This window comes from Rousettus aegyptiacus, unplaced genomic scaffold (assembly GCF_014176215.1).
Source record: "Rousettus aegyptiacus isolate mRouAeg1 unplaced genomic scaffold, mRouAeg1.p scaffold_m13_p_3, whole genome shotgun sequence".
NCBI lineage: Eukaryota > Metazoa > Chordata > Mammalia > Chiroptera > Pteropodidae > Rousettus > Rousettus aegyptiacus.
In genome coordinates, this window is record NW_023416306.1 from 57,886,532 (window position 1) to 57,910,455 (window position 23,924).

The 23,924-nt window shown below is 41.7% G+C and overlaps 1 long non-coding RNA gene and 1 pseudogene across 5 annotated transcripts; one reads left to right on the top strand and one right to left on the bottom strand.

Annotated features, from left to right (window-relative positions):
- Positions 1–3,904: 3,904 nt before the first annotated feature.
- On the bottom strand, positions 3,905–4,023 carry LOC118600459 (annotated as a pseudogene).
- Positions 4,024–11,207: 7,184 nt separating this feature from the next.
- On the top strand, positions 11,208–22,862 carry LOC118600395. Of its 5 annotated transcripts, none has more exons than XR_004950031.1 (4): positions 11,208–12,256; positions 12,791–13,829; positions 15,899–16,064; positions 20,989–22,862. It is a non-coding gene; the product is annotated as an uncharacterized LOC118600395 (long non-coding RNA). The 5 variants fall into 5 exon arrangements; XR_004950032.1 differs by having other exon boundaries at positions 11,208–12,063; XR_004950030.1 differs by having other exon boundaries at positions 11,232–12,908; positions 13,697–13,829.
- The last annotated feature ends 1,062 nt before the right edge of the window (positions 22,863–23,924 follow it).

The window sequence follows — 23,924 nt, forward strand, 5'->3', positions numbered from 1 at the left end:
AATTTTGAGATGCCTAGAGAAGATGTTCAGGTGGGCATATGGGTCTGGCGTCAGGAGGCAGAGAGAAATTTGGGGGTCCTCAGTGGTTGTCAAAGCCCTCAGTCTGTCTGAGATCTCCCGGGGAGAGGATGTAGGTAGAGTGAGGTCCAAAGGCAGAGCCTGGGGACCTGGACATTCACCGATAAGGAAGCAGAGAGGATCCAGGGAAGGGAACAGAGAAGTAGCAGCCAGTGAGGAAGGAGAAGAACCAGCAAAGCGAGGTTTGGGAAGCCGGAGAGAGTGTCCCAGGCACTGTGTGGGGCCTTTTCAGGTAAATCACCTCATCAGCTACTCGCATCAACCCTTTGAGGCTTATGGTAGATTGCAGAAATAATGCTCTGTGAGAGCATAAATCTTTTGCTTTATCTTTCGGCAAATGAAACGTGTAATTTCATGATGATTATCTTCGTTCTGCAGCAGGTTGCCCTTACTTGTCATCTGCTGAGCAAAGCCCTCACGTAGTGGGAGTCTGGTGTTCTGTGTGTGATGACACTCTTGTGGCCTCTGCCATTTTTAGAAGCTCAGGAAGGGCGATGAAGCTGCCATTGGTTCAGGTGGATTATACCTGTCTATCAGTTACCTGTTACTGGACTTTGTGTATGTTCCTAGAGAAATAAAATGGATTAGAAACTATCTCAGAATGTAGCAATTTCTCTGGCTCTTTTTAAAGCTAACAAATGTTGTTAAGTTTTAAATTTTACCTGTATTTTATTTTTTAAAAATTCAAACATGTGGCCTCTCTATGCCTACAGGGTAATGGCACCTCTACTTGGAGAAACATTCTGCAGCCATTGAAAATGTTTCCGAGAGGTATATAATAACATGGAAGAATGTTTATATCTTAAAGCTAAAAAGGCAGACTATAACATTGCAGATTGAATAGGTTACAACCATGCGATGTAAACAAAACAAAACAAAACAGATGTGCAGGGAAGAAAAGAAACACTGTGAAGAAGCTGCCAAAATATTAATAATAGTATTCACTGGATGGTAGAAAAATAAGAAGTATATTTATCTTTTTTCTGATTTTATGTTTTTTTCAAATTTTTGTAAGGAGTACATATTATTTTAGAGCGATGCTATCCAATAGAACTTTCTACAATGATAGAAATGGTCTGTATTCGTGTTGTCTAATCCATAGCCGCCAGTCACATGTGACTATTGAGCACTTGAAGTATCATCAGTGTGACTGAGAAACTGGATTTTTAACTGTACTAAGTTATTACTAATTTTAAGTTAAATTTTAGTAGCCAGATGAGGCTAGTGATACTGTATTTGACAGTACAGTTTTAAAGTACAAAAAATTAATATAAAATATGTATTATATCTCAATAAAACTGTTAAAATAAAATAAGCACTTAAAATGTGTCCGCTACAGCAAGGTTTGAAATTTTGCTGCAATGTGTAAATGAGTTTGAACTTCATAATAGAGAATATGAACACAGCACAAAAAAATACTGGGGTGTTTATTTAAATAGTTTATCTTCTAGTTCAACAAAAAGTGATCCCACATTAAGCTTGTTCATGCCCTAGTTCTGTTTTAGACCAGGAAGAAACAAACAATACTCAGATGTTATCAATTGTTGCTCTGCAGCGATTTGTGTTATTATGAATAATATTCTTTTGTATACATGTTTAATTCTTTATGCAAGTTAAAACCATGAGTAATATCTTTTGAAGTGGGAACAAAGCTTGTTATGCCCATTCTACAGATTAGAAAAATGAGGCCCATGGAAGTTCAGTTCCCAAAGTCATGAAACAGGAAGCGAAAGCAAAGTCTCTTAGTTCTTGAAGCCCAGAGGATTTTATTATCTTTCACAATATGGACAGACCATTTTCTGATAAACTGCCTTGGGAAGAGTACTTCCCCAGGAAAATGGAAAGAGTTGCTGTTTTTAAGCCCTTTAAATGAAGTTTGTTTTTGTTTTTTGGCTTTTAGAACTGTCCTAAGCTTAGTTCAGGGAAGACAGGTTGCCCTTTATGTGGTTGGATATGTGTCCTTATGCTTTCCTTGGAAATGCCACGCAAAAAATCCTTATCTTTTCATGTGAGCTCACTCTAGACCCTCAGCCCCATAACCTCATCCGTCTTTCCTCCCTTCCTCTTGCCTGGTGGGGATTTAGCCAATCGTAATTCCACATCTGGCGATTTAGAAAGATTTAGAAAGATATCGAGCTCTCCTGGGATCATGTTCCCTGGACGTGAGATGCAGTGGACATAACATTAGAGAGATGACCTTGGTTGGTTGAACAGGCTGCCCCCTCCCTATGCTTTCTTCATCTGGGTGGCCCTGAGTGTTTGCTAAGAGCAGCAGGCAGCAGTGCAATTTAACACAAATGAATCCACTGAATGTTTTCAAACCTAAAGTCTCAAGCCTTTTTGGTTCAAGTTCTAGGGAAAAGTTGGAGCCAGTTGTGATTAAAAAAAAATAAAATTAAAACTAGTTCACCCGTCTGTCAGTACCGCCAAGAAATATTCACACGAGGTGGACTATCCAAAAAAATGAAGAGTAGCTCTTTTCCAAGACGGATCTCTGGAACTCTCTCCCTCCCTTGCTCAGAACCACTTCCTCTCCTCAAATCTCACTTTAAAACCTTCCTGTTTGCTTTAGCCTATGACTGACTCAAGCCCCATTCATCTTTCTTTCCTCTCTCCCCACGACCACATCCTTCCACTCTCCCCTCACCGTCCACTGCGAGAACACTGGCCCGCCTCTTTCCTCCCTCCATTTTTCAGCCCCTTGCCTGTTACCCGGCAGTGACAGCTTGGCATGTCAGGGTTCTCTGCCGGCCTGCACGAGTCACCTTCACTTGGTCCAGACAGGTTTGTAAATGTGCAGGTCTTCTCCACATGGGTGCCTGTACCTCCCCCTCGTTCTCAGAGGAGAAAGAGGAGGTAATGAATTTCAGTGGTACTTCTGCCTGAAGAGGCACTTTGCAAGTTGTATTTCACAAGTTACAAACTCAGAAACTTGAGAAGCAGAACACAAAAAGACCTTGTGATAGACCTGCAAAGATACCAACTCCCAGCCTTGTTTCCCTTGGGAGACTTCAGGTAAAGCCTGCAGGAGAGGTGGGAATAAAACCCAGGCCAAACCGGAACTGTTGTTTCACCTTCAGAATAGAGTTATAATTGTCTCAGCTGTGCTTCTTATTTCCCTCAAGGAATGAGGAAAGTAAATTCCTCAGCAAGTTTCTTAGGCAGGATTGGCCCTGGGAAAAGTCCCAGAGTAGGCCCGAGTGTTTTAATTCTTTTTGCTCAGGGTGTACACGCAGCACTTTCTAAAGAGTGTGGTTTCGAGTCAACTCTCTGAACACTCTCCTCCATCCCAAGATGGCGCCTCCTCCCACTCCTGTCTCCACAGTGGCCTCACTGCTAGCTCCAAAAGAAATACTTTCAGAATCAAATACACTAGATTTTGTCTAATAAAACACATATCCGTCTCACTTTTGATCTTATCACAATAATAACAGCTGCCATTTTCTACCACAATTGAGTTTGCTGTGTGAAGTATGTAAGGCAGGTGTTAATATTCCCATTTTACACTTAAAGGTCTAAGGTCGATGTGACTTGCCTAAGGTCACAGAAGTGGTGAGTGTTGGAGTTGGAATCTACGTTTGTCTTCTATGGGAATCATGGCCCAGCTATAGAAATCCCCAGGTGAGCATGTCAGGGTGTGAAGAAGACAGTGCGGAGAGGACTTCCTCAGGCCGGGTGATGCGAAGAGCACTTAGAATGAGCTTTTCAGTGGATTGTGGGGGGTTGGTTTGATTTTTGGTAGCAAACTTTTATTTTATTTTTTTTTAAATCAGGCTTGCTTTCTTTAAATTTTTTTTTTTTTGTCTTTCTTTTATTTTTTTTAACACACCTACAGCAACTGGTCTTCTTAGGTGGTCTCCCATCCAAGTACTAACTAGGCCCAACCCTGCTTAGCTTCCGAGATCAGACGGGATCAGGCTTGTTAAGGATGACGTGGCTGTAGACTATTTAAAAATTTAAGAGTACGCCAGTGTTCCCCAAGCTCACTCAACCAGGTGGTGGAGTGATGGGGCTCAGAATTAACGCTTGTGGTTAAGCCAACCTAGAATTAAGTCTGGAGCAGTTAATTCTGCTGTGTGAAAACCCAATAAAAAACTTATTATTATTTTTTTTTAACTTGAAAAAGAAATAATAAAAAACAAGTTCCCAAATTAATTTTTGAGATAGAGCTATATAGAAAGATGTAGATGTAGATGTGGATATAGATATAGATAAAATAGAATTGGTATTTACTTTTGGGTTGGCTTTCTTCCTTTTTGGGCCTTCTTTAACAACCAGATGTTTCTCTGAAGGTTAGTGCCTCTCTCTGCACTTGGGTGGCAATGCAGGTCCAGATGAGATTTTGGACAGATGTGACAGATGATTTGAGAAAGGGGAGAGGGAGAGAGAGGGTTGTCAGCATGGACACTGGTACTTGGGGAGCTGTTACTGAGTGGAGGTGGGGAAAAGGGGAGTGATGGCCTCAAGAGTCCTTGCACAGTGCCTTCATACCACACCTGGAACAGTGACTTGGGAAGTGGCTGACGTGTTTATATGGTGTGAGGTCAGCTATAGCTCTGAGGGCAATAACGCTATCCCCATAAAACAGACCCCCCAGGCTGGGCGTCCAGCCTGCTTACTACCAAACAGGGGTGGTAGACTAATAAATGAGACATTGCTGTCAGCTCTCCATAAATGGTGGATTCATTTGCTTTATGGATCATGCAGGCTCTTCCTTGCCCTCCTATTCCTCATGTTGGTTGCTTTTTAAGCCCTTTCTTCCTGCTTCTTTCCGATGAAGAGGGAGGGGAAAGAAATTCGATTTCTGTGCCTATTAGCACTCCAAAAGAAGGTTTGGTAAAGAGTGAAGTCGAAGCTATTGGTAGAAGTTAGAAAAAGAAAAATCCCAGTTATAAGAACCGCAGAAAAAGTTTTGAACCTCAGAGGGTACCAGAAATGAATATGAATTAAGAACACAGCCCTCTTTTCAAAAGGCAACTGCAAAATGAGGGTGTGTTTTATGCAAGAGCAGCTGTTCTCACCATTGGGCTTATGGTCTCATTCTTTCATATGTCACAGTGAGACTTAGGAAATTCCCTGGGAGCTCCCTCTGTCACAGGGACTGTAATTTCTCCATTTGAGTATAATTCTGTTGAATCTTGGGAGATTATTTTGGTCTTGGGGAAGCTGTTATAAAATGGGTCTTCCTGGAGTGAAGAGACATCATGGTTCCGCGAAGAGGGAGTTGAGAAGACTGGAAAATGGGAATCTGGGTTCCAGTTTCGGTTTTACTAATACTGGCCTGGTGGCTTTAGAAGAGGTCTGTCCTTTCCTTTGCCTTAGTAGCTTCATCTGTAAAACGGAATGATATGGGTGGGATGATAAAAATAAAAGCATCCGCCATTATGCTTGTAAGTCCTTAAGAAATTATTCCTTCCTGCCTGTCTGCCTCAGTTTTCCATCTGCAAAGTGGAGGATTGAGCTAGAAGATCTCTGAGGCCTCTTCTGCGCTAACACTTTGTAACTCTGTTGGCAACACCTTAATACATTTCCAACTAACACTCCAGTGAATCTTAGTCTACAGATTTTATCCAATCATGATAGTGTTGTGATATTGGCTTCGTATTATGATTTTTAATTTTCTTTATCCTGATTTTTTATTTCTATTTTCTACTTTATGGTTTTGTTTTTTTTTAAGTTTTCACAAACACTCTGGGGAATAAGAAGAAAGTATAACAAATTGGATGAAAAAATGCGTTATAATACTAATACTAATATATTACTTTTATTGGACACTTACTATGTTTGAGGAGCTGTACTAAGCACTTTATGAACATTAAGTCATTTATTTCTCACAATAGCCCTGTGAAGCCATAATTATCATCCCCATTTTACAGATGAGAAAACTGAGTTTAGAAATACCAAGCAACTTGTCACACAATTAGTGAGTGAGTGGTAGAGCTAAGCCACACACCCAGGTCTGGCTGAATCAGAACAGTGGTGTGCCGACCAACGGGCTCTTAGAAACAAAACCCAAAATCTGTAACATTTACTGATTTCCACATGCAAATACTCCCACCATGGTCAATTTACCAACAGTTTAAAACCTTTTTAAAAAACTTCTGAATATTTAATTATCTGCCTTTGCAAACTAATTGGAGTGAAACCCCAAATGCTCCAGAGAGTGTTTGTTGATCACCACTGACCTACACGACCTCCTTGAATCACAGGTGAGGGAATCCAAGGGGAGATGATCATGAATAGAGAAAGTAGAGATGACAAGTTCGTTCATTCATTCATTCATTCATTCCACAAAGGCTTATTGCGTACCAGCTAAGTTCCAAGCTTTATGATATCTGCTTGCAATATAGGCATGAGTAAGATGGGCAGGATGTATGAGTCTGTGTGAGCCCAGGGGAAGGAGAAATGAATTCTTCCCAGTGGGCAGAAGGACACAGTTAGTTACGTATACATGGAGGCTTCCAGGTAACACACATTTTGCTTCCTTTCCAATTTGTGGAGGGGCTCCCCTCATTCAAGAGGTGTGCTCAGCTCAGCTTTCTGCATTTCAGAATGAAACAGAGAAACCAAAGATGGGGTCAAGAAAGGGACAATGATGCAGGAAGGAGGCTCCTTAAAACTGGGACGTTGTCTGATTTACCCCTGCATTCCTGACAGCTAGCACCATGCTGGGCACAGAGTAAGCACTTAATGAATATTAAGTGACCAGATGAATCATTGATGGATAATGACTTGTGAGCTTCAAAGGAGATTGTTGGAGGAAAGGGGACTAGTGATTGCTAAGAAAATGAGCAGAGTTAGTGATCCCTAAATATTTAAGGGCTCATATAGAGAAATAGAGTAAGCAGAAGGCAGAAAATGGGCAGGGACTCTAGATGCCCAGAGTGGAAGGAAAGTACTCTGACAAGCAAGCGTATGTCCCGGAATGCAGTCATGGCGTGCGGGTGCGGATGATCTTGCTGGGGATGATCTGCAAGACGGAGCAAATCTCAGGCTCCCACTCTGAGAAGCAAGAGGTCTTGTCACAAGCCTGCAGACATGTTTGGCGAGCTTGGGAATGCCAGGGATTATATCGTTTGTTGTTTTGTCTTCAAAGTTCAGTATGAGCGAAGCTAAAAAGTCATCGGTACAGCAAAGTTTGGCGATTTCTATGCATTTTATTCACATTTGTTTGCTCTCTTTTTTCTCTGATTATCTGAGAGGGAGCTGTTCTTATGGAAAACCAGGGATAGTTTGAATATTCTTCTTTCTTGGGATCTAGAATTCTTTTTGTAAGAAGTGGGTCTGCATGTGTATTTTGTAGATTATTTTCCTCATAAAAATGCCTTATATTTGCAGACAGTTCCTAGTTTCCCAAAATCTTTCCGATAATTAGTTTCACTGCGTCCTCAAAATAATCCATGAGGTCACAGCAATGAATTCTAGCAGAGCAAGGGCCCAAGATCGTTCATTTTAGACACAGAAATCTTCCTATTCTCCTAATTTCCCTTACGATGATACCTGCCTCCTGGAGTGAGCAAGTTTTGGCTGAGACAGAACAGCGGGTAAAAATGGTCCTTTTTACTATCTGAGAACTTCTTTCTCTGTCGTGAAGAACTGAACCCACCTGCCCCAGTTTCCCAGCCACCTTATGACTCGACGAGCAATTGCTTTAACTCTGACAAAATTAGGCCACCTCGAACTAAATGGAGCTCGTTTTCAGAGTAAGACCCTGTGTGGAGACAGCTCTTTCCTGAAAGGATAACAAAAGCATGCTTTTGTGTGTATTTCACTTGATGGAAAGGAATCCCCAGTGAGGCCATTTTTTCCCCCTGAATTCTCCCAAGTCCCAGAATATATCTAAGTTTCCAAGATAATCTCAGAAGAGCCATTCATCTATGAAGATGGCGTACTTGTCTTCCAGCTCAGTAGACAGGGTATGTTCAGAAGAGAAGGTGAGGGCGTGAGAATAGGGAAGTGGGAAGAGGATGAGGGAGACTGAGAGCAAAAGATTAAGACAAATGAAGAGAAAATGTGTACCGACAAATGCTGACGGGAAAAGGAAAGAGACCAAAGGGCCAGCCCTGACTCTGGGGTCCCATCTGCCAGCGACATTTTCAGCTGATTCTTTTTAGGACCTGTCACAGTTTGCCTGGTGAGCTGTCACTTCTCATCACTTGGCTCTTACTGAGGATCTTTGTGTCATCACTGTCATGAAGAGACCTGGCAACTGGCAAAGAATTTCCTGGGGCGCTACCTGATACACCATTACTCGCCTCTTATCATCTTAGCAGAGTAGTTACGCCACTGTCAGAGGTAATGGAGACCATGCCACTAAGAAAATTGGCTGTAATTTATTTATCAATTGTTTCTGCATACCACAGAAGCGGCCTTCTACTTTACGGCTGGGTCTAAGGTATTTGAGAGCCCCTGAAGTTCATGGTTTTCCGGTATTCTAAGTTCTACTTATGGCCTTTCCTGTATATGACACACAACACCACCCTTGTGGCTTGCAGGCGTTTTCTTCTTTGCTTTCTTTAGTCACAAATCATCCTGAGGCATCCCTTAAGTGCATTTGTATTGTTAAGTGCACCGGCTTGATTTGGTGTTAATTCAATTTGAGTGCCCTTAATATCTTGTGGGGGTGATGCAATGCAGGCTGCCTGTACCTTGTAAAATCGGGTCCCAGGTCTGCCTGGGAGCAAAGCACCTTTCCCATAGCCATTTACCAAAGTTGCTGATAAAATTTTCATAAGGGAACCTTTTTAGTCTGACCCTATTGTGTTATTCTACCATTAAGTCTCAGAGAACTGAGCTGGCTTCTAGTGACAGCTTATCACGTTCTCCATTATTGCTGCCTGCCTGAAATGCTAACTGATTGGGTGTAGTGCAAACTCCCTCCCTCCCTCCCACTCTGATCCCTTCTGGGAAAAGCTTATGGCCCAGCACCTAGGGGCTAATGTGCAATCGTCTCTCTGTAGGTGCCAGAGAACTGAGCTCTCTTCCTGATGAACTGGTTTGCCTTCACCTTGAAAAGCTTGAGAGGCCTTGGAGGACTTTGTGGAGCCAGAATGATAAGAAAGTGATGGGGTGGCCTGAAACAGAGTAAGAGTTACAAAGCACTTTACTTGAAAACCCCCAAAGCAGTACTGACAGTGTCGACACCACTCTGACACATAGCTTGAATTGGAGAACTAGGCCAGGTAGTTGTCTGTGAAATGCTGGCATTGGAAATCTGGTGACATCATTAATTCAAAGAGAACTCCAATATCTGGGGTGGGATATACCTGAGTTTGCACTTCAACGTGGTAGCTTATCTGCTTTGCGAACTTGATCAAGTTCTTTAGTCTTGGAGCTTCGGTGTTTCCATCTGTGAAATGGGAATAATAACATATACTTCATGGGCCTTTTGTGGTGGTTGAGTGGGACAACGCATGTAAAGAGCATGCAGAATGACAGGCATGTGGACAGCATCTCTTATGGTTGTTTTAGAATCTAGGAGGCCCTCAGAACCAGCGAGAAAGCTGGTTCAGGGAGTGATGAAATTATCTACCACCACAAGATGAGAAGGAGAAAGAGGTGGGTATAGAAATCTGGTCTCCTGGCCCCCACCTAGATCTCTTTCTGTCCTTCCCAATGTCTCCCCAATGATGTCCACAGACACTGGGAGCTTGGGTAGATTTGGGGTGCATGAGGCTACTTTCCATTTCCTTGATGATGACAGTTCTGAATAGCAGCCCAAACTCTTCCAGGCCTTCCTGCCATGTCTTGCTGGCTGTGTCTAAAGAGTGGCTTGAGCCTGCCCAGATATATGAGCACTGTCCTTACTTGTCTCTGCTGCCCCGGGTGAGAGAGCACGATGGTCTGAGAAACAGAAATGGAGATGCTTTCTCAAAAGAACATTTAAAAATGATTCTTATATAAGCAATACATGTCCTCTGTAGAAATGAAAAAATCCAGATAAAATACAGGTACTATAGTGAGGAGGAGAAAAATCAGCCGGCACCCTACCGCCTGGAAGCGTAAGCGGCTATGCCGTTTTCTTCGAGGCTCTTTTCTGTGCACACGCACATGCGCGCTTGTCCAGGTCCTCACTCACTGCAGCATATGGTAGTGGTTAAAAGTGCAATCTGGCTCCACCACTTGGGCAAGTTATTTAACTTTTCTACTACTGTTTCCTCATCTATAAGCTAGGGCTTCACATAGTACCTTCCTCAGAGGGTGGTTAAGAGAAGTAAATGAGCTAATCCAAGTAAAACACAGTGCCTAGCATGCAGTAAACACTGTAAGGGGTTTTCCTTTAGAATTAACGCACAATAGAAACCTGGGCTCATGTGATATATTCTGCTGGAAGTGCAGTTTTTATGAAGCTGTTTCGTCTTTGCTCACACACAGCTGCTAGACTATAATGCTCTCTTAAACTGCTCACCCAGACAGGGTCTCAAGGTCAGGTCAAGCCCTGCCCTCCTCCTGGCTCAGCATACCAGGGCTGCAGGACGCTAATCATGTGTTCATCTTCAAAAGGATTTGGCAGTATTAATGCACGAATTCCTACAGCCTGACTCCTGTTAAGGTTTTTTAGACCCATTTTACAGAAGGGAGAATTAAGATTAAATAGTATTGAAGTGACAGCATGAGGTCGCCAAGCAGATGAGGAGGACATTCTGGCTGCCGAGAAATAAACAGTGAATGAACAGCCAGAGAAGTAGCCAGGCTGCTCCCGAGCTTGGGATTGGTCTAATTTACACTGGAAAGAGTCTGGCCTCCGTGGAGCAAGGAGTAAGGCTGAAGTCAGAAGACGAGTTATTGGGATCAAATGTCTCACGGAAAAGGTCTGAGAGTCTTCCTGATGTGTGCTTGTGTGTGTGCATGTGTGTGTACATGTATTGCCATTTTGGTGTTCTTAAGCATCCTTTTGTGGGATGCAAACATTCCGAGACTGAAAAATGATCATTTTAAGCCAGACCGGGCAAGGTAGGGTCATAAATCAGGAAGGAGGGCCAAGGTCTGGCTTTGCGTATGTGTATGTGTGTATGTGTGTATATGTGTGTGCACATGTGAAAGTGTGTGCACATACACATGAGGGTACATGTGTGTATGCATGTCCATGCCCATGTGTGTACATGTGGGGAGCACAGGCACGGAGAAGGCGCCAGCATGCAGGCCTCTTGGGGTGAGCGGGAGGAGCAGATGTGAGCCTGCGGAAGGGAACTGGTTTTGATGAAATATTGGCTAACGCTCGGGGCACCGAAGGAGAAGAGGCTCTGGTCAGGGAACTGGACTGCATTAGAATTTATAATAGATTAGCTTATCTGCCCCTTGATCTTTAAGGGTATTTGGGGAGCTAAGGATGAGGCATTTCTGCCTTGATTTTCACAGTGAGAGGAAACCTCTGGAACAGTATTTCCAGCCTTTCCCTCCGCACAGCCCAAGGCGGTGAGAGTTTGCTATTCACACCCCCACTCAGGTCATTTGGAGGAGGCTGACAGTCAGTGCCCAGGAATGCTGACATGCTTCAAAACAGCACACAAGAAAGAACCCACTCGGATTCCTAAGGGGAGCTGTTGTCGGTCCATCCTGAGTTGGAGTGTAATATTGGATGTGATTGCCACGGCTCCCTCTCCCACTGCAGAAGCTCGAAATCCATATTCATCTGTCTGCTGGACTCCCCTCTCCCTGTTCATCTGTCTGTCCGTCTGTCTGCCTCTGTCTTCCTTGCTCTCTGAGGGAAAGGGTGCTCGCTCTCATGAAAAGGGGAGAGGGCCAGGATGTTCCAGATGAGCTGCTGCCAGCGATGTTGCTTTAAACGCCAATGAGCTGAAGCAGCCGGGAAAGAAAGAGCGAGGGGTGAAGTGTGGTTTGATGTCTGGGCGCGCTGGGGAGATGATTCATATAACATGAGCCCCTCAGGGTCCTTGATTAAATCCCAGCCTAGCTCCCCCAGCTGAACTGGAACTCTGAAGTCCAGCCAAGGAGCGTTACTGGTCCTGCCTCGGCAAACAATTGGTGGGTCAGAGGCAAAGGCCAGGGGAGGGGTGATTCTTTCACTGGAAAAATTACCTGCTGGGAAAGAAGGCATCGTATGATGTGTGTGGCGGGGAAGTCCAGCCAGGAAGGACCTGGCTCTCACATTACAAGACTGCCTTCTGAAGCCAGAGAGAATTTTTATTGCCTGAGAAGCCTGCAGTCCCCAGCCAAGGTGCCTGTGGCATGGCTGTGGCAGGCTGTGGTGATGGGGGGCTGTGCCCCAGGACTCTGGAAGCCAGGCTGGGAATGAGGAGGGAGGAAAGCTGGAGACGGGGGATCACTGTCCTCAGACTCACTCTTCTGAGGCAGGAGGGAAATGTAGAGGAGACAGGAGCTGCCCCGTTTCCTGTCCACCCAAATGTAGTGAGGCTTCTATTGTCCTTGTTTTGGCCTTTGTATGACATTTCACACTTTTGGCTACCTCTACTCCACCCTCCAGCTTCTAAATCCTTCCTTTGTTTCAATGGATCTTCTGCTTCTCTGAGTGCACTCATTCTCTCTTTTTATGGAAGTTGCATAAGCATCTTTCATATAGGGAAGCCCCCTGCCCCAATGCTTAGTTCGTGCACGTTTGGCTACAGAGACTTGGAGCGTGTAACCCTGGTCAGGCCATTGCGTTTAAAGATGGACCTGTGAGCTAAGATGGTCTGATCAAAGCCAAAGCTGGAACTTCTGTTAAAAACTTTTGTTGGAACTTTTGGGACAGAGAACTTCTCATTCATCTGAGTTAATGAGAGGATAAAAGCCTGGAGCTTCCTGGGGGCACTATGATGAGAAAATCTGTCTGAAAGTGAAGCTACCGGAAAGGGAAGAAGAGTAAAGAGGTAGGGAGAGATGGATTTCTGCTGGCATCATCTGAGCACTGGGATTAATTATACCCGAGGTCAGGGACCATTCCCAAACTCTTCAGTGAAACTAACTAAGAAATTTCTCAACCCCCTTTTTAAAATATAGTTTGAATTTTTTTCCGCTAGTTGTAATTGAAAGTGTATGTCTGTACATTAGATCGATACGGCATTTTTGTTCTTCCTGAATGGAGGTCCCTCTCTCTCTTTCTACTACTCATCTATGTGTATCTCACAAAGCTAAATACTCAGCTTTCTCCGCTTTCTTACTCACTCAGGCTTCCCATCCACTCTGCGGTGTCAACCTCTGTGAGGATGACCCTCTCTCCCACATTTGTGGTTCCAACTTAGATCTTGTTCCCCATGTCCAGTCATCTATAACACATTTCCACATGTGCATCATGCACACGGACACGCACAGCTGGCTGAAGTCAGTATGTTACTCACAATCCTTGGGAAGGAGAGGGGTCCTTCCTTCTTCACTTCCTCCTTTTCTGCCATGGCATCTGGTGCCCCTAGTTCAAAGTCGAAATTATCTTTGATTTCTTTTTCTTCTCCTTCCTGCCACACATTGAATCATCCATCAAATCTTCAAAAATTTCTCTGGTATATGTCATCTTTTTTCCATCCACCACTATCCTCTGGTCTAAGATCTATCACGTTTATTTCAAAAGCCTCTTACCTGGTTTTCTAACACCCATTTCAAACTGTCCAACCTGTCCAGCACCCGTCTGTTCATTCCCCAGATAACCTCTTTCACCTTTCAGCTTATCTGAGGAAAACAGATTTCTTACTGTTGCTCATCACCATGCCCCTCAGATATTGGTATTCATGACCATGAGAAGCCACAGGAGCATCTTTCTGGAATGCTAATCTGACTTCAAGATTTCTTGGGGGCAGGTAAGTGTTTTACTGAACAAATAATTAAAAACATTTTGTATTAAAACAGATTGATCTTACGTAAAGTAGAACGCCAAATTCAGATGAATTTTAAAGATGAAACATAAATTTAAAAGACATTCCGAGATTGGAGAAGTCACCGCCCAAGAGTTCTGGGGTTCTTTTTTGTCCCTGCCATTGGGAAGAAAGTTTGGAGAGGCACCAACATGTAGAGTCACGCCTAACCTCCTCGATTTGGTGTCCAGCTCCAATGGCCCTCTCTTTCCTATTCTCCTCCTTGTCTCATTATTTCTGGGAGGTGGAGGATCCTTCTGGCTGTTCTTTGAACTCTACACTTCCATGCCCAACCTCGTTTCATGTCACCGCTTCCTTTTCCAAATGATCTCTCCTTCTACTTTATCAGCCTAAATCACCTGCCTCTTTCAGGCATAAACACCAGTTCAGAATGGTCTCTTCCTTCTCTTACCTGTGTAGCCTTTGGAAACCAGACCACTAAATGGATTATATACTAGACAAGAGTCACTCACCAGTTCAAAACCCTTAAAAGTCTCTGTCTTCTCTGGCTGTGGAATGAAGTCCAAGCTCCTCAGCATGGCACTCTGGCTCTGGGCTGATCTGGTCCTGGCCTGATGCTTCAGCCTCAACTCTCTTCATGACCTTTCAATCTTTGATGTCCAGACTTTAAGCAAGACTGCAATGCCCCAAAAGCACAGTGGTCAGTCTCACTTTTATCTTGGGTCTCACCACCCTCTTCTCCTTCTCTTGTCTTTATCCATTATTGGTTAGCTCAGGCAAAATACCCTTCTTGGCCATCCCTCCTGAGCTATCACAGCCCCGTGAGCAGAGCTCCATCTTAGTGTCCACCAAAATAGTCTTGCTTACCTTTTTCTGTGCTCACTAGATTGTGAACTTGTTAACTGCAGGAACTAATCATCTTTGTTGCCCCCGGTATGATATTTCTTAAGTGGATTAATTCACGAATAATAGAAGGTATCAAGAAACAAGATTTAGTGTCTTTGTCTTTCATCTATGTGATCTTGGGCAAGTCACTTTACCTTTCTAAGCCTGTGGATTATTTTCCAATCAGTTGTGTTCTTTCTTAAAATTTTTAAATTACAGTTGACATACAATATTGTATTAGTTTCAGGTGTATGACATAGTTATGAGGCATTTATATAACTTATGAAGTGGTCACCCTAATAAGTCTAGTGCCCATCTGACACCACACATAATTATTACAATATTCCCTATGCTGTACTTTACATCCCTGTGACTATTCTTATAACTGCCAATTTGTACTTCTTAATATCTTTCCCCTTTTCCACCCATCCCCCACTCCTCCCATCTGATGACCATCGATTTGTTCTCTGTATCTGTGAGTTTGTTTCTTTTGTTTGGTAATTTTTTTTTTATTTTTTAGATTCCACATATAAATGAAAACACATGGTATTTATTTTTCTCTGTCTGACTTACTTCATTTAGCATAGTACTCTCTAGGTCCATCCATGTTGATCTTTATTTGCCTGAGGGTTCCTGGGAATATCAATGATTCCAGGTGTACAACATAGTTACTTATATAGACACTTATATAACTTATGAAGTTATTACCCCAATAAGACTAGTGCCCATCTGACACCATATATCAACAGACTGAAGCTAGACTAGACGGGATTAAGACCACAGATGAGGAACCAGGGATTGGTGGGTGAACAGGATCAAGGCTGCCTCTTCCTCTTCAAGGTGGCATATTTTACACATAAAACCAAACTCAGGTTTGGTTTAGGAGCTCTGGGTAGAGGTCAGTAGAGTGACAATTTGGGGTGAGACGGCATATTTTTATACAAATAATTCTGTCCCAGCCCACAGGGAAGCTGTCAACTACATTTTTTAAATTCTAAGAGCTCTTATTTTTTTTCTGAAAATCCCTTTTATAGGCACTCTATTCTTATTTCACGGATGTAAAATCTCTTATTTCTCAGAATATTAATTATGTTAATTAAGAAATATTTGTTCTGTTCTTTGCCTTGTCTCTATTTCCTGTAAATTCTTTTTTGGTCTCTTTCTTTTAGGTTAGAGGTTTTCCTCAAGAGTCTAAGAGCGGAAATCCTTTATATTTATATATATTTAAGAATGAAGGTCCAGAAGCTAAAGGAAAAACCCATGCGTGTAGGTAGGACTGCTGAGTGGAAGACCTCACCAAATTGTGATCTGGCAATTGATTCGACACTAACAAAGGTAGTTCTTTCTACTGGAGTCATCAGTTTCTGTGATCTCCCATCTCTTCTAGTCACCAGTCTCAGTGGGGGCAAACAAAGTGGGAAAGTGACTGAAAAGAGGAGTTTCAAAATTTTACTTAATCTTCTCATTTTCAGCATGGCATCCCACTGCTGCTCTCTGCTTTACCTGCCTCTGAGTCCAGAGCCTTTCTGGAATAATTTAGCCACAATGCAAACCTTTCTTTCTTCTTTTTCTCTTTTCTCTTTTCTTTTCTTTTCTTTTCTTTTCTTTTCTTTTCTTTTCTTTTCTTTTCTTTTCTTTTCTTTTCTTTTCTTTTCTTTTCTTTTCTTTTCTCTTCTTTTCTTTTCTCTTCTCTTCTTTTCTTTTCTTTTCTTTTAATGGGTTAGAGAAGGTGGTGGGGAGTGGCTAGATTTTCCATAAAGACTTTCAATCAATCTCTTGATTTTCAGCCATGTATTCTATGCCCCTCACGCCCTCCCCCCTCCCCACACACATAACTCCCAATGTTCTGTAACACCCAGTGCCTTCAATTACTGAGCCGTTCCAGTTCTCTGTGACTGACTGTGCTTCTTGTTGGTTCCCAGGCCCACCCTTCCACCCAGTGAGGTTTCATCTTTATTGACTTCGATAAGCTATCTTTAATACCTTTCTCCTTGTTCAGCCATGTTGGGCTGAACTGGAAGTTTGGCAGATTTCCCTTTTAAAACAAAAATTATGTTTTTACAATACAAATACTTTTTTTTCTAGTTTTTTTCCTATGCCCATCAGAGTCCTGAGTACTAGAAGGACATTGGTGAGCACCACAGACACTGTCTTTTCCTCACAATGTTTACCGTCTAGTTGGGGAGATAGACAGTCAAATAGGACACTTACAAGTGAGAGGGGTGCTACTAAAAGATAAATACATTTAAGGCTTCGTGGAAGGAGCAACATCAAAGCTGAGATGATGTACATAAGTAGGCATTAGCCAGGTAAAGAGGTTAGCCAGGTAGAAGAACAAAAATGTTAAAGTTTGAATGTAAGAGAGAAAGGCATATATAAAAATAAAAATAAATTCAAAGAGTTACAGAAATTATTAAAGAGAGTGAGGTATGAAGAATGGGGCTGGAGGTAAGAGAGACCAGATCACATAGAGCCTCACAAGCCCTGACACTAGATTTACTTTGAGGACAGTAGGAAGGCACCAAACGCTCTAAGTACAAATGTGACTGCACCGTTTGTGCTCTTGTTTGGGTAGGAGGGGTGGTTTACCTTGCTTTCTATTTCTTCCAGTTTTATCACTGTTACTTTATATACATTAAATGTATATTGTGAGGTTTCTGTATTCCAATGATGGTTATATGGTACTTGTGTTATTGTTCTTGATATTCTTTTTTTTTGGTCTTGAAGTTTATTGTCAAATATTGAAATCGATCCTATACTTTATTTATCCCTAAAGCTATCTCAGATCTATCAGTATTCTAGCCACCTAACATCTATCTATTATTTATCATCTATCATCTATCTATAATCTTACCCTGAACAAGTTGAACATGTTAGCATAATCTCATGTCTCTTTGCTTTTCATTCCTTTCTTAAATTTTCTTCTTGATATTAAAACTTTTGTTTTGTGTTATTATGGGTATACTATTTCTATCTGTTTCTTAATATTTTAGACAAAAATAAATTCTACTAAATTATTTGAATCCCTTTATTTCCCATATGTCTTTTAGCAATCTCCTCGATTTACTTCTTGCCTGAGTTTTCTAAATGGTTCTTTGTGCGGCAAACCTGCTAAAGCCTTATATGCATGAGAACATGTCTATTGAACCCCTAGATTTAAATCGTAATTTAGGTGAATATAGAATTCTATATTAAAATTGTTTTTTCCTTTAGGGTCAACAGTTACCATGTCTGGTTATCTGTGTTAATGAGAGGCTCAGATTCAGTAACTAGAAGAGGAGCAGGGATCAGTGGCAAGGCAGAGTGCTCCATGTCCCACAGGACATAGCCCACCTCCTCAATATTTTACCCCTCCATCAGGCCATAACTTTGCTTAGTATCCTCCCTTAAATGCCCTGGAAAGGCAACCTGGAAAGAGAATAATGTATACAGATAAGTTTTTCAAACTCTGGGAAGCAACCCATTAATGGGTCATGAAATCAGTTTAGTGAGTCAGCCAGTATAGGGGTGGGGAGGGAGAGAGAAGGAGAAAGGAGGGAGGGGGTGGAAATTGGGGAGGAGAGAAGAAGGAGAAGAAATAGAATGGAATGGAATGAAATTGGATAGGATAGAATAGAATAGGATGAAAAATATAATGGTTGTTCCAAAAGTAAGCATGATGCTTTCTGAAACTCTTTCATTTGTACAAGGTTATATAGATACTGAGTTACTATGTAATATATATATATATATATATATATATATATATATATATATATATATATATTTTTCACTGTGAAAGTCAAAATAAATCTGAAGAACACAGCTTTTAACTATGATCTACCAATCCTGAGACAAAGGGCCATGGAGGAGATAGGAGTCAATGCTTCAGGTCAGCTAGCCAGTCTACATTGTTTTATCAGTTCCTCACCCCACAGGGTGTTGGCACTGCCTTGGTTTTACCCACCTCCCACCTGGCTCATACTGCTGGCTTCTTTTCAGTAGGGGGACAGGCAATTATCCTCCAGAGGTAATGTGTGCAAGGGCAGAACTTGAGAGCTTTCCCTCAATTGTTCTTCATTAATTTACTGATATCCATGCCCAGGTTGGCCCTCTCCACATATGTAGTCTACCTAGAGGTTCAGCACAGTTTTTATGTTAGTTCTCCAAATCAAGTCTTGCTTCTTATTTCTGTAGTTCCTCCAGGTTGGTTTTATGGGAGGGATCTAGCAGCTCAGGCTAACAGAAACCATACCTGCAATCCAGCCTAGGACCACCGTGGTCCTGTGCCCTGCTCCTCAGCGTCCTGTGCCTCCCGCAGCCTTCACCCTGTCTCCCTGCTGCCTGGGCCCTCCCACTCAGTAAATTCTTATGCTGCACTCTCTCTCTTCCCCATGCTCTATCTTTTTTGACTTTGGCCTTTGCCTGTGATTATTGGAAACCTCAGGCCCTGGCCAGCAGGGAAATTTATAGCTAAGCAATTACATTGTTGAAACCCTGACAAGTCCACTCTGGTTAATGGCTCTGAAAATACGGGAGAGGTGTAAATGATTAAATCTATGAGGCTCCATATTGTGAGCTTGCAAAGACAGACTTGTAGAACCTATTTACTTTGATGGGAATTTTTTGTTTTCTTTTCTTCTTATGTTATTGTTCTAAATACTAGTCTCACTCAGTATGGATTCATTACTTGGAGAATGGCTCGGATATTTGGATAATCATCCTCTAAATAGTTTCTTTTTTCCCCTTTCCTATTATGGTTTTTGGAACTTGGCCAACAACAATGCAACAGGCAAACAACGGACTGAGAAAAAAATCTGGGTTACTGTGCTGGGTTACTAGTAAATTATCATAGATTGGATGCAGGTGGGATTCTTCAACTTCCCAGCCTGGCAGAGAGCTTTTAATAAAGCAGCATGAGGAGGAAGGAGCTGCTTTTTAAAAAGGCGGTGTCACGGAATTTGGGGAGGAAAGGAGAAGGCAGATGCTCAATGGTCAAAGATAAAAGTGCACTGCTAAAAGGGCAGGTGAGCCATCTTGGGCAACCTGAAAAATTGGGCCTTTACTTTACCAGTGTAGATCAAGTCACGGGTCTGATTTGTCACTTCCTTGTAGTAGTGTCATACCTGCACACCTTTGCCATGGTCTCTTGGTGGGTGTGTGTGTGTGGGGGGGGGTACTTCTCCACCCTTTGACTTTAGGCTCGGCTAAGTGATTTCCTTGGGCTGACAAGAGGTTCATGGATGTGATGCGAGTGTAGGCTTGAAATGCACTTGTGAGATTGGGCTTGCCCTTTTGGGCTCCTGCTTTTTGCCAAGGAAAGAGCATGCCTCAGGTAAGTGCTAGACAACATGAGAGATGTGTGGAAGAGCTCTAAATCCAATGCACGGCCAGCCAAGCTCTGCCTACATCAGTAGCCAAACCCCCGTCAACTCACAGATGTGTGAGGTAAAAAAATTTTCTCGTTGTTGATTTCTCCTGAGATATTTTGTGGTTTGTTATGCAGCTAACCTGACTGATGCGTCCACTTAATAGGGCTGCCCTTGGACAAATGAGGGAAGCACACTCTACTCTTTTCTGAGTTGATACTTGAGTTTAGTAAGTGGAGGTGGTTTCAGAGCCCAGGAAAACTCTAAACCATTGCTTTCTGTGGCAAGGTGACCAATTCAATGGCAGTGCCATCTTCTCCAAGGTATAGAGGGGAGAGCAGAGACATAGTCTTCAGCACTTGCAGAGATACGGCAAGGAAAATTGAGGGATCAGTTCCAGCAAAGAGTAAGGAAAGGGCATTTCAAAGTGTTGTTTACTGTGAGAGATCAAAGTGAAGGCCTTTGGGTGATCTACACTGAACTGTGCCAAAATAAAGGGAAAAAATGTTGTGAGAGTTTTTATGGTCATGGCTTCATCAAGAGTGAGCGGAAATTCACTTTGCCTTGACCAATGTAGTTTTTATTCAAAACAGGAACTTTGAATGATTTGATTTTACTAATGCTAGGCCTCAATATTCAGTACTTAGCATAGTGCTAAACAAATAGGAGATGCTCAATAAATTGACTTGTAATTGATAGATTATCAGAAAACTTAAACCTAATCACAGCACTGCCATTAATTAATTACATGACTCTAGACTAAAAGGTTAACCTCTAAGTTTCCTCATGGAGAAAGGAGCATGGAACTATTTCATATCTGTAGTCTTCATATTTGTTGGGAAGATAAAATGAGATGAAGATGGAAAAAGTCTGCAATGTACTAGAACTGATAGAATATTATTTCTCTATAGATACGGCTGCCTTGGTGCTTGGTGCTTGTGGAGCGAAAGAAATGCTGAAGCAAGAATGCAGCCTTGAAGTGGTCATAATGAGATATTTTCCCCTGTGGTCTCTACAGGAAGATGGACCAAAGAAGTAACAGCAATATTGCTCTGTCCTTTCACCACTGTAATTTGTAAGGCCAAGTTAGGTCTCTGGTTTAGGAAATTAAGCTTTTTATTGCACCTTACGCTGTATGCTGAGAGTCCTGATTTGACCTCCAATTGTTTTATAAAAGCATGTCCTCAACTAGTGACATTAGGCCATCTCACCTCTTTTTAAAGATCCCCAGCGACATGGTGGTATGGCTCGAACTGTGTTCCTTCAAATTCGTATGTTGGCATCCTAATCCCTCAGTACCTTATTTAGAGTTAGAGTCTTTACAGAGATAATCAAGTTAAAGTGAGGTTATTAGTGTGAGCCCTAATCTAATATGACTGGTGTCCTTACAAAAAGAGAAAATACAGTAGTTACCCCTTTGTTCCAAGACCACCAGTGAATGCCTGAAACTGCAGGTAGTATCTAATCCTACATATACTATGGTTTTTCCTACACATATATACCTTTTCCCTTAAAGGAGCCTCTTTACAGCTTTTCTTGCGCGTTTCCAAATTGCCAGCATCACTATTCTTGAGCTTCGATGCCACTATTAAGTAAAATAAAGGTTACTTGAACACAAGCACTGAGATACTGTGACAGTGAATCTGATAACTGAAGAAACAACTAGTGATTAACAAGACAAAGGAATAATTCACGTCCAGGGACGGATAGAGCAGGACTTGAGGATTTTATCATGCCACTCAGAAAGCATCCACTTTAAATGTCAGCAAGTGTGGAAGGGCCAAACTGAGAGAATTTCTGAGCAACAGAGCCTGGGTCATAATGTGCCTAGCCTTCCTGATAAGTGAGGTAATACATTTCTTCGCTGTTAAGAGTCAAATGTTTTAATTGATAGAGAGCCTTAAGAAAATAGGAATCTTGTGTTCTTGCCAGGTATGGTACAGCTCCTGAGGTGGGTTTGTATGAGAGAAAACCCAGATGTTAAATGGTGAACTGTTGTCTGTGTTTGTTTAATGTAACTGAAGTGTTTGTTTCCTATTGATTAACTTTTTAAAATGCAAGTCAGAGATGCTCACTGAGCCCTCAAATGACTTCTCCACTGATCCAATATTTTATTCCAGTTATTCCACCCATCTTATATAGAGTAGGGGTCATCACATGGTGAACTGGACACATCTTATAAATGACACTTAACTATAAAGACCTTTAAAAACCCTTAAAAATCTGATATTGATTTTAAAAAGCTATCTAAATTATGTTGAAAAAAAGGTATTTAGATCATGTATGACTGAAAAAAAGGAAAAATATATTATGGCCTTTCATTTCTAGATGGCTGCTCTTCGTGAATGTACTTGGTGTCATCCTCACAAAAATGTAAATATTTTTATAGCATCATATCTCTGAAGGCTTGAAGAACTTGGAGAATGAAGGGCTTTATGCTGTAAAATTATTATTTTCAATATTTATGATCAAATTGCTTATAAGGAGGTGACCTATATATAATTCAAACTGGTTTGATAAAAAAAAATAATAATAATAAATTTTGTCCATGTATTCATGCTGGGTATGATGGGTTTTTAAGTTTTAGGCATTCATTCTCTTTTATGCAGCCTCACTTTGATACCCAAGGACTGGCAACCTTGGTTCCCAATGGTCCCAAGTTCTCTTTAACCACTGTAAACTTTCATCAGTGTTTCTGACCTGGATGTGAGGTAATTTGCTTTTTCAGAGGCAGAGAAGTATCAATTCTTGAAAAAGATAAACTTTCCTACTTTCATTCAAGTAACCAATGTATAATTTCTAGTTTTCCTTTTAGTGAACTTATAAATTTGGTGTGTGTGTGTGTGTGTGTGTTTATGTACACACATGCGTGAACTTTTTATAAACCAGTAGCAAACAGCTTAAGAGATGTGGTCCCACAGAATGGACTGTGCATGCTTTTTTTGAGTGAGAGATAATAAATCATTCTTCTCAGGTGGAATCTTTTATTTATGCTTTGGGATTCCATTTTATTGAGAAAGCTTTGGTTTTCCTTTTTGGCTTTGTCTAAGCTGTACTTTAGCGAGTAATTCAAATCAAGCTGACATTTATTAGTGAGGACATGGTCCACTCCAGTCCCATACTCACAGTCCAGCTGTTGCCATATCAACTTTGCTATGGTCTTTTCTATTTGTAAGTATGTGAGCGTAATGACAATGTTGTATGGTTGCAGATATACTGCTTATAAGTCAGTGGAATAAAATAACTATCCATTCCCATGCCATAGGAGTAGGTTATTAAGGGCTTTTATTTTGTTATGAAAAGAATGATATCTTAAAATCTAAACAATTAGATAGGGTTACCATAATCAGGAACACAAGGTTTTAGTAATGGGTTATATATTGAGAATATTCCTATTGTCTAAGACATTTCACTCTCATCCTTTTACCCTCACAATAATCCTGGGTTAGGAGGGCACATGCCATTATTCCCGTTTTATAGTTGAAGAAAGGCAACTCAAGGAAGCAAAGTGACTTTTCCCAAGGCCACTCAATTAAAAAGAGGCCAGTTCTGGGAATTAAACTCTGCTTCTAAGCCTACTCTCTTTCCACCATAGAAAAAAAACAAAGTTTGAAACAGTACTCTGAGAGCGTGTCTGAAATGTTGCCCGTGTTGTTCTTGACACTGATTTTTTGATGATATTCCACAGAAATTTTAAATAACTCCCTTTGTTGGAAAATAGAACTGTTTATTTGGGTTCTCTGGCTGGCATGCCTGTTAAATCTTTTCTATGTTATTAAATACTTCTTAGGGCAAGGGCGGGGTTGGTTCTAGAAAGCCATTGCTTCATATTCCTCCCTTAGAAATC